Raw genomic sequence first — 17,454 nt, 5'->3', positions numbered from 1 at the left:
ATGTGCGGAAGGGTCGGTGGCTTCCTGGCTGGCCTGCTGCCCCACAGCCTTGTACTCCAACCCCCAAATGGAGACGGGCAGCTTCACGCAAGGTCTGATGCGGGGATGGGGAATAACGCGAATACCGCCTGCGGTGGGGGAAGGGGGGGCGGGTTGTCAGTATAAACCTCATTTTGCTCTCTGCAGAGCTCTGAGCCTGCACACGGTTCTGAAGAGGGGGATGACTCTGGAAATGGTCAAATGCGACTTCTCCGTGAGGCCCGGGCCGCGCGCCCCAGGCCCGCGCGGACCCCACAGCGAGGAGACCCCATGCCCCCGCAGCAGGGCGCCGCTTCTCCTCCCTCCCTCCCGCGCGCTCCGGGCAAGTCCCAGCTCCGAGGGACCGTCGGGCCCCACAGCAGGTTTCGTTTCCCGTCGCTTCTCCGACGAAGGGGGGCTCCCCCGGGAAGGGCGCGGCGCGCGGTCGGCCCTTGCGCTGGGCTGCGGGGCGCGGCGCGGTCCCCGGGGCGGCCGAGCTTAGGGCAGCGCTAGGCGGGGTGCGGGCAGCAGCGCCCCGCTCCGCCTCGGGACCGCGCCCTCCGCGCCTCCCGCCCCGCGTGCCCCCACTCCCCCAGCCCCTCTCCCCAGCCCGCTGGTAACGCAGAGTGTAATCTCACTTCTAAACACAGAATTACAGAAAACGAGGGGGGGGGGGGAAGCCCCGAAAAGAATAATTAATTTCTGCTTCCTCATGCAAATCCTTTGGCCAGTCATTTAAGGTTCAGAGCAGGACCAATTCAGTTCCTTGTGCAAATTCCAAGCTGAAGGCATTTAGAAAAGAAGAGAGAGAGAGAGAGAGGGAGAGAGGGAGGGAGAGAGAGAGAGGAGAGAAATTGAATGGATTTACTTTTCTAAGAACCAGAATTAACAAAGGTTCCATTTTCCATGGTTATGGGTCTGGCTAGACAGCCTTCACTGACAAGCTCTCCAAACACATGTGCTGGCCTGTTGAAAAGGTCTCAGTGTTGACTGACAGATAATTGAAGTGACAAATTGTTTCATTGTATTTGGCAGGGAGAGTGCTGTATTAGATAATTATGGGGAACAGAGGAGCTCTGGGGTCTCAGGTCACAAGACATGCCTGACCCTATTTTCTGAAAACTCTGAATGGAGCTCTTGGTCTCAGAAGACCTGAGTGTGAGGCTGTCTCGTTTTTTGTGGCTGTTGAGTTTTTTTCTTCCCCTTTTCCTCCCCCTCGGCCTCTACCCCCACCCATCCCTTTTTTTTTCCGATCTAATGATTAAGAGCTAAAGAACCTGGAGACCTCCAGAGCTGAGAGAATAGACTCTGCTCTGATCCCTACCCCACCCCATCCCACCCCAATCCCTTGCCTTTTAGGAATAGAGCGTGTGGATCTCATCCATGTAGCACATTTCCAAATTCTTTATCGGATTTGCTGCCCACGGTGACCTGAGACAGGCTGGCTGTTCCCAGAGGGAGGGTGGCTAGGGACAGATAAGCCACTCTGAGAAGCTGGAGTTGCATCCTGGAGGGAAAAGGGCTTCTGCAGGTGGCCTTGGGAGGTGGATGGTCCGTATGCCACCTCCTCTAGCCTTGGTTTTCCTGAGGGGACATTTTAGGCTGGAAGAGACTCTGCCGTTGAATAGGTAGTGGAGCCATCTTATCTCCCAGCTGAGAGGATGGGCCCCAAGACGTTCGGGCTACATAGTTTGTTAGGGGCAAAATAGTATAGATCCTAGGGTGTGGAACGCCTACTCAAGTGTTCTTTTCCCCAAACCATGGCGCCTTCTGGAAGATAATTTTAAAATGTATATGAGTGTAAAACACAAATACAGTGACCTCCTCTGCCTTCATGGCTCTCCCTTACTGCTGCATAATCCTACAAGAAACTGGACGTGTCTGCACAACTAACAATATTTAGCCTCCGGTTTGCCCAGGGGGCTTTCCCTTGTGTCACACAGGCTAGTAAGGGCCCTAGCTCGTCCCCTCTGCCTACCTCCACCCCCATTTCTGACCCTGGGGAAGTGATTCTACCAATAAAGAGACCCTCAGAGTTGACATGTGCCTTGATGGTGCAGCTTGAACCCAGAGCATGTAGGAGGAGCTGGGTGACTAGCCTCTTCTAGGGTAAGAAAGCTGGGTGAGCAGCCCCCTGCTCACTCCTCTAGGGGGAAGGTGAAGGAATAAGCGTTCTGCTTTTGGGCATCACAGCCATCAGCCTGTGGCTGCTGGGGGGCTGGGCACTAGGCAGATTGGAGTGTGAGGATTTTCAGAATAAACCTCATTTTGTTCTCTCCAGAGCCTTGAGATTTCTATTTCCTTTCAAACGGAAGGTTTTAGGATTATGTAAACTCTGAAGATTCTTTTTTTTTTTTAAGCTAAATTTGCATCTTCTTTTCTCCTTTCTTTTGACTTCTCGCTCTTAAAGATAAGCCCAGAGAAGAAATTCAGAGGTTGGTTTACTGTTTGGTTTCTAATTTTGTTTTCTCAAAAAAGAAAAAAAAAAAAAAAAAGCATAGTTGGAATACCTGAGAATTTCTGAAGCATATTTGATTCAGCTGAGTCTTATGGACTTTCTCTGTTTGAAAACCTAGTAAACTTAAAAAATATAAAAAGCTATCCAGTGGTTTTAAGGCAGCCATTTTCTGGGTCAAAACCTACTGTGCTCAATTCAGGATTGGCTTTATAAAGAAAGTCTTCAAATGACTTCTTTTTCACCTATGAAAGATATGCTTCCTAATAAAGGGCATTAATTGGTGGGCTCATGAGTTTTAGGGGAAGAGAATAGAAGCAGGCCTAAGGCCAGAAATGACTAAAATGGTTTCAGAATCTGGAGCCAGAGAATATGTTCCAATAATGAAGTTGAGGGTCTCCCAACCTAGGAGTTCACCCAATCTGCCCCCAGTCCCCTCCCTCCTGTACTGCACACTGCTCATCTAGACTCATCAAGATCAGTCTAGAATGGTCTTAATGACTTGTCTGAACAATAGAATGAGGTGGAAGTGATGATCAGGGACATCTAAGGCTAGGTCCTAAGAGCCTCTGCAGCTTCTGTCTGGGTGTCTTAGAATGATAACTTCCTGGGATACTCCTTCTTAGGACAGAGCCACTGTTGCGTGAGAGGGCCAAGCCCTATGGAGAATCCCCATGAAGGTCTTCTGATTGACAACCCCAGCTGATGTCCAGCTGACAGTAGTGAGGGCAGCCACCGAGTGAACTATCTTGGATGTCATCTTGGAGTCTAGTCAGACCTTTAGGTAACTCTCGACTTGGTCTCCATCTGATTATAACTCCGTGAGAAACCTTGAATGAGAATTTCCCAGCTGACCCAGTCAACACATAGCCATGTGAATCATAGAGTGCTGTTTTAAGTCACTAAATGTTGGAATGGTTTGTTACAAAGAAAAGACAATGAGGTTTTTGTCCCTAAAGCCCAGTCCCTGAGAAAGTGCTGAATTGAAAAGGTGCTCTTCAGAGAAGTTAAGAGAAGTGCAACACAATCTATTAACCACGGACAAAGCGAAGAACAAGGAGAAGGTGACATAGACATTCTAGTGGTCCAGAGGGCTTTGCCCAGCAACTGGTGTAGAATACGTACCCGGGCCCCAAATGCACTGAGATACTAGGGAGAAGCCTTTGTTCCCCCCCCCCACCCCGTTTTACTAAACACACGTTTTCCCTCATGAAATAGATCTGAAGCATTCACCATGGAAGTGACTCCCCTCTACCTGCCCCCACCAGCCCATATTTGGAATTGAGTATTAATGGACTTGAAAGGGAAGGAAGATAATTTATGGAGTGGTCAGAGTAGGATAAGTCAAGACTGATGATGCCTTAATGGACAGAAGGTTACGAGGGAAATTTCACTCCCAGAAGCTGGAGAGGCTGCCAGAAATCCAAAGTCCTAGGCAAGCAAGCTGGAGAGCTTGTCATCTGTGTCCCTGGGCCTTGAACGTACTTAGTCCTACCACAGAGCTGGATGCCGAGGCAAGCAAACGCCAGCAACACTGAAAGTCCTTGTCATGGGTTTTCAATCTCCCTTGCCCGGTAGGCTTATTATTCCCTGTTTTCTTTTCTCTGCTACGCCATCCCATTTCATCTTGGTGCAGAGCCTCCTACGTGATTCAGTGACCTCTGTGGGGGATAATGATCGCATCGCTCTCTCTTTTACTAAATCTTCCTGTTGGAGCTGGGCTTTGAGTGCACCTTTGGGACCCAAGTATAGCTCTAGCTAATAGATCCTTCCTCCTGAGCGTCAGGCCTGGTATCAGTGGGCCAGCTCAGGCCCCGGCCTCTACGTCTGAGGAAAGAGATTGCACACAACCCACCCACCGCTAATGGGCCTCTCAAAAGAATTACAAAGAACAGATGAATTTTCCTTGAGCAGATCCAAAATGAAAACTTCAGATATGAGAGTTGCTCATATGGCAAGAGTGTTCCTTTAAATCTCCACTAGTGCATTTGAGTATAATTTATTAAAAACAAATAACCAAGGTAGCATTTCTTCAGTTCATATTTACTGTGTAAAAGTGTGAGTGACAGATGTTGATAGGAAGGATATCTAGCACAATGGGCCTCAGCTTGAAGATAAAGGGAGCCCTTGATTGATTTGTCACAGGGGACATTCTTATTATACCTTCTGAAGTTCAAAACTTCAGCAAAAGAGGTGAATAAATCCAAGCTTTCCACATTCAATCCATTCCACCAAGTCTTCCCTAAAAACCCATACGTACCCTTGGAATATGTTAAGCAAAGGGTATAAAGTTAATAGAACAGGCCAGGGAGAAGCCATTTCCAGGACTGTAACAGGGTGGTACAATTTTATTATTTAAAAAGGGTGTAAGTGGAGAGAACATTCTTTAATTATTCCACATCGTTTCTGGAACAATAGACTGATATACTTAGGCCTCAGGAATGCAAAATGAATTTTGCCAAATCAACTAGAAAGAAACATCTAAATTAGACTTAGTCCTCAAGCAAATTGGTTCTAGGGGTAAATTCGAACTAAACCCAAACAATCTAAATAAACAAACTAACCAAAGAAATAACAATAAAAGGAAAGAGAAGAAAAGAAAAAATAAAAAAAACAATTCTGTGGAAGGAGACCACAGTATGTCCTTGTAGGGGAGGGGAGTTAGAGCCCAATTCAATTCGGTTCAATCAGTATTTACTGAAGGCCTACTATGGGCCTGGCAGAGCGGTAGACTTTTCGGATGCGGAGATGAGTACGACAGTCTCTGCTCCCAAGGAAGCTACGTTTGCAGCATTTGCAGAGGATCAGACATGCATTTGTACAGTTAGAAAAAAGCCCAAGCCAGCCCAGGGCGTGCTGACTGTATGGGAAAGCCCTGCCCTTTCTGACCTTGCCTCTGTGCTGCCAGGCCCTGCCCGATGCCCTCTTTTCTCTGCAGGGAGGGGGACGCTGCTGCTCCGGGTGTGTGGATGTGGGGTAACTGGGGGAGGGGTGTGCAGCTGGGCAGGTATAACCCATCTTTTTCAGCACATCTGCTGGAGCTTACATTTCATTACGGTTCCCTTTTTTTTTTTCCCTCCCTGCTGTCAGTCTAGCACAAATAATAATTATGAAAGTCCCTTGCCCACTATTGAAATAAAATACAGCCAGAGAGCTAAAGCACAGCCAGTCCATTGAGAGCCGGCTGAAGCTACATAAGACCAATAATTCAAAACAGATGAATGGTATGGCAAATACTATGGGTTCACTATCCCAGGCTGACCCGACCTTTGAAACTTGCTGAAAGTTATCCTTGAAATTCCCCAGAACTCCTTGAATAACTTCTGTAAAAGGCTTATTTATCACAAAGTCATAAATATTATTTGCTAGGTCTTTGCTCCATCTATCTCGAAAACGAATTAGGTTAGAAGACATGAGCTCAGTGACTGAGCTGGGGTTGGGGTTGGGGGTGGAGTGGCCAGGTTGTGGGGAGACTGTTCAAGTTTCAGGAAGGAATAATGGAGACATTGCGGCTTTCCATCTTCCATAAGTGGGGGTTGGGGTAAAGATAGGACTGCTCAAGGGACTGGGCTCAATAGTGTGGTTTTTAATTTCATTGTGTCTATGCAGAGGTGGCTGTAGACTGCTGTCAGGAGATATAACTCTGGTAGATAATTCACGTGATACTTTTACAATCACCAAATTGCTTCTGGGCAAGAATCCCAAAGCCCCTATAAGAGCTACAGATGCTCTGTGAATGCCTTCTGTGAAAGCTTGAGTCTTCATTCATTCATTCACTTATTCATTCAACAAATCTATCCAAAGGCATTGGCCTGGGTCTGTAGGGGATTTAAAGATGTAAAGATCTTAGTTACATCCCTCAAGGAATTTACTGCCAGCGGGGAGACAGGAAAAAACACAAACAGCCAGGACACTGAGTACAAAGGGATAAGCATCCTTGGACAGGTACAGAGACAGAGCTACAGGAATTCAGAAGATGGTACAATGACCTCTAGCTCATGGGTGGTGGTGGTGGGAGATGGCAAGAAGGGGGTGTGAAGATTCTTAGAGGAGGCTGCATCTGAGCAGAACCTTGAAGTCAGGGTAGAATTTAGCAAGACAGAGATGTGACTCCAGTCTGAAGGGAATGTGTGAAGATCAGATGTAATGTATTGTTTTAGTTTCTCTGCTGCCAGAATGCAATATACCAAAAATGGGTTGGCTTTTATAAAGGGTGTTCTAGTTTGCTAGCTGCTGAAATGCAATATACCAGAAACAGAATAAAAGGGGAATTTAATAAGTTGCTACTTAACAGTTCTAAGACCAAGAAAATGTCCCAATTAAAACAAGTCCATAGAAATGTCCAATCAAAGGCATTCATCCAAGGAAAGATACCTTGGTTCAAGAAGGCCGATGAAGTTCAGGCTTTCTCTCTCAAGTGAAGAGGCACATGGCGAACACGGTCAGGGTTTCTCTCTCATCTGGAAGGACACATGGTGAACATGGCGTCATCTGCTAGCTTCTTTTCCTGGCTTCCTGTTTCATGAAGCTCCCCAGTAGACATTTTCCTTCTTCATCTCCAAAGGTCGCTGGCTGGTAGACTCTGTTTCTCGTGGCTATGTCATTCTGCTCTGCTCTCTCTGAATTGCTCGCATTCTCCAAAATGTTTCCTCTTTCATAAGACTTCAGAAACTAATCAAGACCCATCCAAATGGATGGAGACACGCCTCCAGCTAATTCAGTTTAACAACCACTCTTGATTACATCTCATCTCCAGAGAGATGATCTAATTACAGTTTCAAACATACAGTACTGAATAGGGATTAGACGAAGCAGCTGCCTTTACAAAATGAGATTAGGATTAAAACATGGCTTTTCTTAGGGGACATACATCATTTCAAACCAGCACAAAGTGGATTTATTAAGTTACAAGTTTACAGTTCTAAGGCCATAAAAATTCCAAACTAAGGCACTCAGAGAAAGGCACCTTGACCCAAGGAAGGCTGATGGCGTTCAGGGTTTCTGTGTCATATGGGAAGGCGCATGGCAATGTCAGCTGACTTTCTCTTCCTGCTTCTGGGGTTCAAACGGCTTTCCCAGGGACGCTTTCTTTCCACATCTCCCAATATCTCTCGCTGTGTCAGCTTTTAGCTTTTTCCAAAATGGTTCCCTCTTAAAGGACTCTAGTAAACGGATTAAGACCCACCTTGAATGGGCAGAGATGCATCTCCATGGAAACCACCTAATCAAAATGTCCCACCCAACAATAAGTCTGCCCCACAAAATTGGACTAGGAAAAATAACATGGTTTTTTTGGGGTACACAAGAGTCTCAAACCAGCACAGGGATGTAAAAGGCCTAGGTGTTTGAGGGGACAATAGGTGGAGTGGGGAAAAAGGTGGAGAAACTAGGAGATTCTGACGATAGTCCTGATGATATGAAGCTATTATGGAGAGTGATAGGTGGAGATAGGCAACTGATTGGTGGATACTGGGGAGGGGAGATAAAGGAATCTTCAGGCAATACTTTTAAGATAAATGCTCTTTTGAATGTATGAGGCTATTAAAGATGAACCTCAAAGTTTGAGCCAGCATGGCTGGGAATTAGGAAAGAGTAAGGGAAGTTAGGAAAGAAGCCTTCTTGGGAGAGAGTGTCATGAAAGGGACTCAATAGAATCTCATGCTGCTGATGAGTGGGGGATAAGGGAAGGCGATGGGATGTTTGCAGGTGAAGAGGAAGAAGAAGGATCCAGGTGGGGAGAGGCTGATGAGAAAAAGTGCAACAACCTGCAGAGTTGAGGTATAAGAAAAGAATATACAAGCGTGCAGTGGGAAGGAAAGAGGAGAGGATGTGAGGGTGCCTAGGGAAATTTAGGAGGGAGAGGGAGGTTGAGAGAGTTCCTCTCCATATTTGTCCTTGTTTTTATTCTGTACCCAGAGCCGGCAGACCCAGTTGGGGTGCTGCATCAGCCATTTGTTCCCTGGAGTAGGGGGCTCTGAACTGGGTGATTGAACTGTTTGTTTTTACTAGGGAAGCTGCATAATGACTAGATGATAGACTGGGGAGAACAGATTTACCCACGGCCAAGGAGTGCTTTCTTGAGAATCTGTGAAGACTGCCTTATTTTTCTGTTTACTGCCTTTTCTGTGTTGGCTTCCAGTGGACATCTGCTGTCTCTGTGCTGGATGGCACCACTCAGGTGCTTATCACAATTCTTATCCTAGAGCCTGAGAGCTAAAAGGGGCCTCAGAGGTCATGTAGGTCAGGGGCCCCCAACCTGTCAATCCAGAAAACCAGCCCTGGGTGGGGGTGGGGGGAGTCTCCCAGCAGCTCCAAGCCTAAGAGGCCCTCTAGGTGCAGGGGGAAGACATGGCAGTGGTACCTTCTTCTGTGGCCTTGTAGATAGAGACACCAGGTCTCAGAAAAGGATCAGGTCTCAGTAAATGTCTGGGGCCCACTCATCTAGAACAACCTCCAACTGGCAGCATCGTGAGTTTAGAGGTCAGCGCCCAGCAATGAGCAAAAGCTCAATAAATAGTTGTTGAAATGGAAACAAAGTGAAGAGATCAACTCATTGAATTATGATTAGAGAAGGAGCAAAGATTGAGAACTTAGGCTTTTGATTCTTAGTTCCATTTCCTCTTACTGCATCCATAACCTTTTCTCTCCAAACACCATGCTTTTTAATGATTTTGTACCTAAAAGTGCTGTGTCTCCTTCTCTGAGACCTGGGGATTTAATGATTTCTCTAGGCACTTCGAATGTTAAAACTACATTCAGTCACTCATTCACTTTTTTAAAAATGCAACTTTATTGAGATATATTTGCATACCATATAATCATCCAAAGTATACAGTCAGTGGCTCAGAGTATCATTATATAGCTATGCATTCATCACACTAACTCATACATTCTTTTTTTTCATTGTGTATTTATTTATGTATACGTTATTGAAATACTTATTTGGACATCTATTATAAGTCGGGAACAGTAGAGAAGAAATGTGCTTGTAAGAGGAATGTGTTAGTAAAAGACAGTTCTCCCGTGGTAGACCTCAAACGTGGCCACTGCTTTGTTCCCTCCTTGGACTCCCAGCCCTGCGCCCTGAGACTTGCCTGCCGGCTCTGAGCCTGGGCTCCACCATATGACTTGCGTTGGCTGCCGTGAAGCAAGAGAGGCTGCTGAACGCTTGTGCTGCAGGGCTTGTCCTCTCCCGCAGCCTTTGGAAGCGTGTGACTGCCTGGGCTGGCTTGTGGTGACGAATGAGAAACGCCAGATGAGAGCAGCTCCGTGAGCCCACCTTACAACCTGCCAACAGCCAGACACGTGGGCAAAGTCACCGCACTCTGGAGTTGTTTGTTTTATGGCAATAGGTGACTGATACGGCACCCCTCCTCATTCTTCTTACAGAGGCTGTGATAGGTGAGGAGCAAATATCTTTCCAACCCCAGTCTTCCTTGCACCAAGACAGGCCATGCTTAAAATCCAAATAAATTCCGCAGGAGTAAGATGTAGATCTTGTTTACTTTGTTCACACTTTCCTGAAAGCCACTTGCTCGTTTACAGCTTCTGGGCATCAAATCAGCGATAAATATGTGTTGGGTTTCTAGCTACAGATAAGACAAGCCCAGGGTGTGGGCAGTCATGCTGGTTCCCCGGTCTGGTTGGAGCACATTGGTCAGATGCAGTGGAGGCAGGAGTGAGCATTTGGGGGCAGCACCTGCAGAGGCTCCATTAGGGAGCACAGGAGGAAGCTGTGTCTTTAGCTGGGGAGCTTTGCAGACTGGGGCCATTCTCCCTGGCCGGCTCTGGGGGACCACCCAGGAGACTGTGTGGCCTTAAAGGGCCAGAGGCAGCGACCCTGCTGCAGGTCCTTTGAGGAGCACCATCTCTGTCCACTGGAGTCCTCAGTGTGGAAGGGCAGCGTCTCAGTTTTCAGAGAATGAGATTTCAGCCGGGGAATCTGCTTTGCCTTTACGGAGGGGATGGTTTTCAGAAGTTCGGGCTGGAGTCTCGGGGAAGGGGGTGTCCTGTGACTCAAGCGGTCCCTGCGTCAGTGAAGGAGAGAGCCATGGTGCAGAGAGGGATCGACACTGTGCTGGGTCCTGGGGAGAATGCAAAGAAGAGGTAAATAAATGAATAAGTTAAAGTGATAACGATAATGTAATACAGTGATAATAGCAGCCCTTGCTTATTGAGCAGCGGCTGTTTTCCAGGCATGGCATGCCACACGCTTTATGTATATTTGTGCTAATGTTCCTTGCCAAGCCGCAATTACATTCTTGCCCAGGTAAGGGCATAATGGGTGCTCGCCTGTGGGGTGGCCACTAAGTGCCACAGCTAGAGCTTTAACAGCTCTGTTGGTGGAAGTGGAGGCACTTGTGACCCTTCAAAGCTGGGTTTCCCACACCATCTTGCTTTGGGTCAGGAAAGCACAGATTTGCAACTCCTTTCCCCTGGGCTCTCCCACCTGCATAGTTCAGGCTTCCCTCACCCAGGACACCCACTATCCCCTCCCAACGAATCAAACCGGCACCATCCTCCATTATAATCCTTTTGGGCTCTGTTCTCTACCAACAGACAGGTTCGCCTAGATAAGGGCAGCCCCCCTAATCTGTTTGCTAGCTCATGTGTTCCCCCTCCCAGATAACACAGCTCATTAACACAGACGCTTTGCAGGGCTCTCAAGGAAGGCCCTTAAACAGCAGCCTTCAGTTTGGAATTTCAGTTAGTACTTTGGGGGTCACGAGGAGCGTTTGAACAGAAGGGGTTTCACTACTTCTCAAAACCCTAATGAATGTGGCGAGTTGGTCTTATAGGTGTGTCTGATGCCTGACCTCTAGGAGCCAGTTGGCCTGAACTGGTGCAGCGGGAAGGCTATTTGCTGTGGAACCAGATGAATCTTTTATAAGCTCTGTGACTTAACAGTTTTACTAAACGTCTCTGTGCCTTTCTTCTTTCTTCTGTGTATTTCTTCTCTGCAAAAAAACCCACAAAAAACAAAAAACAAACAAAAAGGAAAATGATCCTCACCTTGCAGGTTTGCAGTGAGCACCAGAAAGCAGGTGTTAAAAATGCCTCCAGCACCGAGTCTCCCCCAAGCTCCTGCGGCAGCTGCGAGGTGAGAAGCAGAGCTTCCCGAGGCCCAGGGGTGCCCGCCTGGGCTCCCAGCCCGGCCCTGCAGACCCACAGGCTGCTTCTACATTTATTCCGTGTGTGGCCCTGAGAACGTCACTCCTCTGAGCCCCAGTTTTCTCACCTGCAGGGGAAAGTGACAGTCCCTACAGCACAGGGTTGTTTGGCGATGAAATGAGGCACTTCAGGTACGGGATGGAGTTGGCACTGTGCCCACGGCAGAAGGACGGACAGAGGACAGGCGAGTGAGGGTGGCGCTGAGGACCGGCTGGGCTGGCTGTTCTGTTTCTCCTTCTCCTGCCTCCACCGCCCTCAGTTATTGCTGGGCTGCTGCTCGCAGCGAAAGCGTTGAGGGAGCGTGAGTGGGGCTGCCCAGCCAAGGGGGCAGCTGGATACTCTTCAGCTCCAAGGAGGCAATGTCCAGGGGTTGTCTCAGGGTCTGATGATTCCAAGCAGCTCTTCTTTAGAGTCAGAGCCACCACCTGTGCCCGGTGGGTTTCTTCCTAATCAAACCTCAAAGAGAAATCTCCAGGAGGAATTGCCAGGACCGGGGGTGGGGGGTTGGGGGGGGGGAGCATGGTTTGGAATGTGGAAGGAAAGAAAGGAAACTCACCTTTATTTGGGTCCTACTGTGTACACTAGACGCTTCCGTATACATTGGCTCATTAATTCTCACAGCAACCTGATGAGGGAATATTATTATCAAGCCTCCTCACAGATGAGGCATCTCAGCCCAAGACGTTCAGTAAGTGATGGGAAAGAGATCTCAACACCCGCCCGTGGGACTCTGAAGTTCAGACTCTGTGCCCTGCAGCAAAGGAAACCCTTTCTTGGGCATTGTGGATCTGCAATGGCAAGTGGGGGGCGGGATTTAGAAATGATCCTGTCTATGGGTTTTTTCATTCCCCCGGGAGAGCGAAGAAAGCAGTGTAAGTCTGATTTCCTGGAATCCTTTGGTGTGAGGTTTTGTAAATTGGGCCAATCAGTCAACAAATCCAGGCAACTTCTGATTTACAAATGCAGAGCTTGGGGCAGCTGCGTGGGCAGTTACCAGAGCTGCCTTTGCTAAAATTGCCTATGAAATTCCAGATGCTGAAGCCGCTCCCCACCGCCCAGAACTCTTTTAGACCGCATTTTAAAAATTATTTATTTTTATTGATATATATTATATAATCACATACCATGTAATCATCCAAAGTGTACAGTCAGTGGTTCACAATATCATCACAGAGCTGCGCATTTATCATCCCAATCGACTTTTTCTTTTTTGTGAAAAATAACCTATATACGAAAAGCAATACATTTCAAAGCACATCACAATTACTTGTAGAACAGATTTCAGAGTTTGGTCTGGGTTGCAATTCTACAATTTTAGGTTTTTGCTTCTAGCAGCTCTTAGATACTGGAGACTAAAATGAATAATTTTGGACCACATTTTAAATGTCAGTTTGTTTCCTTGGCTTTTCTCTCTTTTCCTCCTAAGCGAGTGTTAAGCTCTAAAAAAAACAAAACAACACCATGCCAAACTCAAGGAAGGGAGGATTTCAGGCCTGGGGTTCTGGTTAACCGAAGCTTCATTGTTGAATGTGATGTTTCTCCTTGTTCCTCAGCATTGGCTTAAGGCTGGGGCTTTTGTGTGTCTATGCAGCATGGAGAATTTGTCACAGCCAGTGACAACCAGTGACTCGCGGGGTGAGGGGATTGTGTGGGTGGTCACAGTTAGCTTCCGGGGTGTCAGGGCCGTGGGATAAAAGACGCCCAGCAGGCTGGCCTGCCCACACTGGTTTCCTCCAGATGCACTGGCCCTTGAAGAAGATGATTTCACGGGGCAGGGCCACCCCTGCTCGGCCTTTGCATCTTTTTCCCTCAATGAGCCCAGGCCTATGTGACAATTGCTGCTGCAGGGAGGTCCCAGGGAGGGGAGGAGGGGCAGGAAGAAGCCATTCAGAGGAAGGCCTGGGCTTTTTACCTTCTCATTTTCAATGAGCCAGGCTTCTGGTTGCTAACTAGGAAGCTGTGAGAATCCCCGGGCAAAAGAGCATCGTTATTCATTCACTTCCTTGCACATCCTTCATTCCTCTCTCTTTCCTTCTGTGCCTCCCTTTTTCTATCCATCCCTTGGTCCATCCAGCCATGCGTGATATTGCTCCAGGAGTGTGGGGAAAATAGACAAGACTGGGTCTTTACCCTTTGAGAGCCTCCAATCTCCATAAGGCAAATGCACATAAACCCAAGGTGGAAAAGGAGCAGGGCCATATGGCAAAGAACACGCTGTTATGCAGAGAAAAGAACCTGCTGACGTGGGTCAGGAAAGACTCCTTGGAAAGAGGGGCATTTGAGCTGAACCTGGGGGGATAGGTGGAGGATTTCAAATGATGGAGGTGAGGGGCTTAGCTTTTCAAGAAGCTGGAACAGTGAGCATCAAGTTTGGAAGGTCGTAAAGCCTTGTGAGCGTTCGGGGAAAAATGAGTTATTTGGTTTGGCCCTGGAGAAGGAGTGAGCAGGAGGTAAAGCAGGAGGGATGGTTTTGAGCCAAATTGCACAGGCCCTTGAAGTTAAGATTGAATGCAGTTGGTAGTCAGAATCCACTCAAGGCTTCTGGATAAGTGTGTGGCATTTTCAGAACAGTGCTTTGGATCAAGAAAGCTGACAGAGACAGAAGGCACCCACAGGGATTCTACAGAGCTCCTCTCAGATGCCCGGTGGGTGAACCCACACCCACTCTCATTCCCGGACCCAGGGAAGCTGGCGTCCTTGCTGGTCAGGCTGGACCAGCCGGCCACTCTCCTTCCCCGCTGGCCTCCTCCCCTTCCTGCCCAAGCTTTTGGCAGTGGCCGTTCAGTGCTGCACATATTGAGGTAGGACTTCAAGAAATGGACCCTGGCATGAGACAGCACTGCCAGGCGTGGCTAGACGGCTAAGTCATGGATAGTCTTTGTGGAAGAAAACATCCGCCAGAAGAACTTTCTGAAGTCTATGGGAAAAAACCAAACTTTGTCAGTGATGCAGGAGGCACTGTTTGTTGGGCAGGAAGGTCTCGTTCTGCCCTTTGAAACTAGACATTAGCTTACTTTTTGTGGTACTTTCATAAGGGTGAGAAGGTGTTTTATTCCACAATAGTTATTGCCACCCTGAGTCCTGCACTTTAAATGTCCACCATCAAGCATTGTTTTGGCTTGAGGTTAAAGGGCCCAGCATGCACTTGCTGGGAACCCTTGAGATTCTGTGACCTCAGGACAAATGGATTCCTTAGGTCAGCAAACCTGATGCCACTAGCTTCTGAAAGATCAGCACCCAGAATGATTGGCTATGGATTATTTTAAACAAACATTGAACAAAAATCTACAGTATGCAAAGGGCTAGGCTGGGATTGGATCTGGGGGAATAAAGAGGAATATGCCTCAATTACTATACACATATATATATATACTCAAAGGGACCTACAATCCAGCAAAGAATGAGCATAGCTAACGTTTTGGAGATAATGGATATTGTTTGCCAGGCAGGCATTTTTAAGCTTTTAAATGCATCTTCTTATTTAAATGCACTGATACAGCCTTATGAGATAGCTACTATGATTACTGCTGTTTTAAGATGAGGGAACATGCTCAGAAACATATGCAAATAGTGTTGAGTATCAAATGGTGAGGACTGGGGGATGTCAGGAGTTGGAGAGGGGCTGAGTGTGGACTTAGCCAGCCTCCGGCTTCCATATTGTAACTACTGGGTTATGAGGTGGAAAAGTCACTGCAAAATCCTATCCCAGCAGTGAGATCCATAGGAGGCAGGAGAGCGGAGCAGATGGGAGTGGGGCAGACCTGCAGCATGGAGTGAGGACAGGGTGGCTAGCCATAAGAGCGATTGCATATTATCTCCTAGTATCCCCGCCCCTGACATGATAGGGAGGCACTTAGCTAATGCTACTGAATTCGTTCTTTTTGCATCATTAAACTGTGGAGTCTTCTAAACTTGGAGGGTTAACAGACTGAACCCACAGTCCCCTCCCAGATGGACTTGCCAGTCCCCAGATGTAGTGGAGGTTCAACCTAATTCCTCCATTCAGATGCCATGACACATTTTGATGCAGCCCCAAAGCTGGGTTGAGAATAACAGCTTCTGGTGGATCCTGGGAGGATTGCGTGTGTGTGCGTGTGCGTGTGTGTGCGTGTGTGTGCATGCACCCTTCAAGCTCTCCCACTCCCATGCAAACATGATTGGCTCCCCTCAGAAGGTCGGTGACAGCCCAGCCTCCCTTTCACAAGTTGGAGAAAGGGCATTAATCTTCCTGACATGACAGTGGTGGGGGAGGGGGATTTGAGATGAGAATCCCTGAGACTGGGGCATCCCTGTAAGTAGAGAGCCTTTTGTCTTATTTGGCCGTATGAATACGCTATAGTTTATAAGTCCAGGGCATAAAAAAAGTCTGGTGGGCTTAAAAAAATCAAGTAGGATTATAAAAAGCAAATATTATTTCTACCTGTTTTTGGTCTTATTTTTTTTCTTGGGCCAGGGGAGAGATGGAGAGGACTCTGTCCCAGGGATGAGCCCTGAAGTGTTTTCTGAGGAGTTGGCAGAATGTGAGGGGAGGTCCTGCTGCAAAGTGAGGGCAGGCTTGGTGCCGTCTAAACTTGTGAGTGGAAAGTAATTTGTACAGCCAAAGGCTTTGCAAACTCCTGGCAACCTGGTGGAGCCTCCACCTCTCTCTTTCGGAGTCCTCCCTTACCTGGATGTTCCTTCTTATGCTCATCACCTATTGACCTGGGCTCGGGAGCCATGGGGTGGGGTTGACGAAGAAGGGCCAGATCTAGAGGACAGACAGATGCACTGGGGTACTTCCTCAGGAAAGCCTTCCCTGATGCCTGACGTGCTCCTAGAGGCATTTCAGTTCACCTGTAACGTGGGGGGCAGGATTGGGAAAGAGGAGAGTGGAGGGTACTGAGGTGCCCATCAGGGAGACACAGGACAAAGAATCAAGTGGGTTATCTTACCCTTGCCTGGTCCTTTGCTGTCTCGCTCAACAACCTCGTCTTGGGCTCGCCCTCTTTCCTGAAGCCTCCTGTCGAGTACATCTAGGCATACGTCCCACCTAACTTGGTGCCTGCTTGTTCTCTAATTGCTTGGCATGTGATGGTTCCACCCTCAAGGTCTTTGCTCTCTTGCTGGGGATCAAAACTGTCCTAGACCTGCCATTCTGGTCTCAAGTCACTGGTCACTTCTACTGAGAGGGCTTCCTAATCGAATCACCCCGATGGAATCATCTTTTAAAATTTTTATAGCACTTTCTACTTTCTGATATCTTGTTTATTTATGTTTTTCTTGCCTTACCCCACTAGAAAGTAAATATCATGAGAGAAGGTGACTTGTCTACCTTGTTCTCTCCTGTGTCTCCCATGTCTGGGACAGTGCTTGGCACTTTGTGGACCCTCAAAAACGATGTGTTGACTAGTCTGATGAAGGAATGGATTCATTTTCACCCTAGGTGATAGCTAATACAAATTTGTTAATGGGGTAAATAGCCGGCAGGAGAAAACTAAAGCCAGCTCCCGGAGGAGCAGCAAGGATGAAGCAGGGTAGAAAGAGGGTCCATGGGAAGATCCAAGACTAGGATTTGGGATTTTTTTACTCCATCCCCTGGGGGAATTTAGGCACTTCCATCAGTTTCCCTCTGTTTGTATGGTCCAATCTCTGGTCGCTTCCAGCCCTTTCTCTTGTGATGCTAGAGCTCTGGAGATGAGGACTTCTGGGAGACTCTACGCCTGGCGTGGGGTGCCCTGGGTTGGCAAATGGACCTGCCTTGGCAGCGGGTGCCCCCAGCGCAGTGGAGGTGTCCCACTTACTGCCAGGGCCTGGAAGGCTCTTTATGGAGC

Source organism: Tamandua tetradactyla, chromosome 3 (assembly GCF_023851605.1).
Source record: "Tamandua tetradactyla isolate mTamTet1 chromosome 3, mTamTet1.pri, whole genome shotgun sequence".
Classification (NCBI taxonomy): domain Eukaryota; kingdom Metazoa; phylum Chordata; class Mammalia; order Pilosa; family Myrmecophagidae; genus Tamandua; species Tamandua tetradactyla.
Note: the sequence above shows the minus strand (reverse complement) of the source record.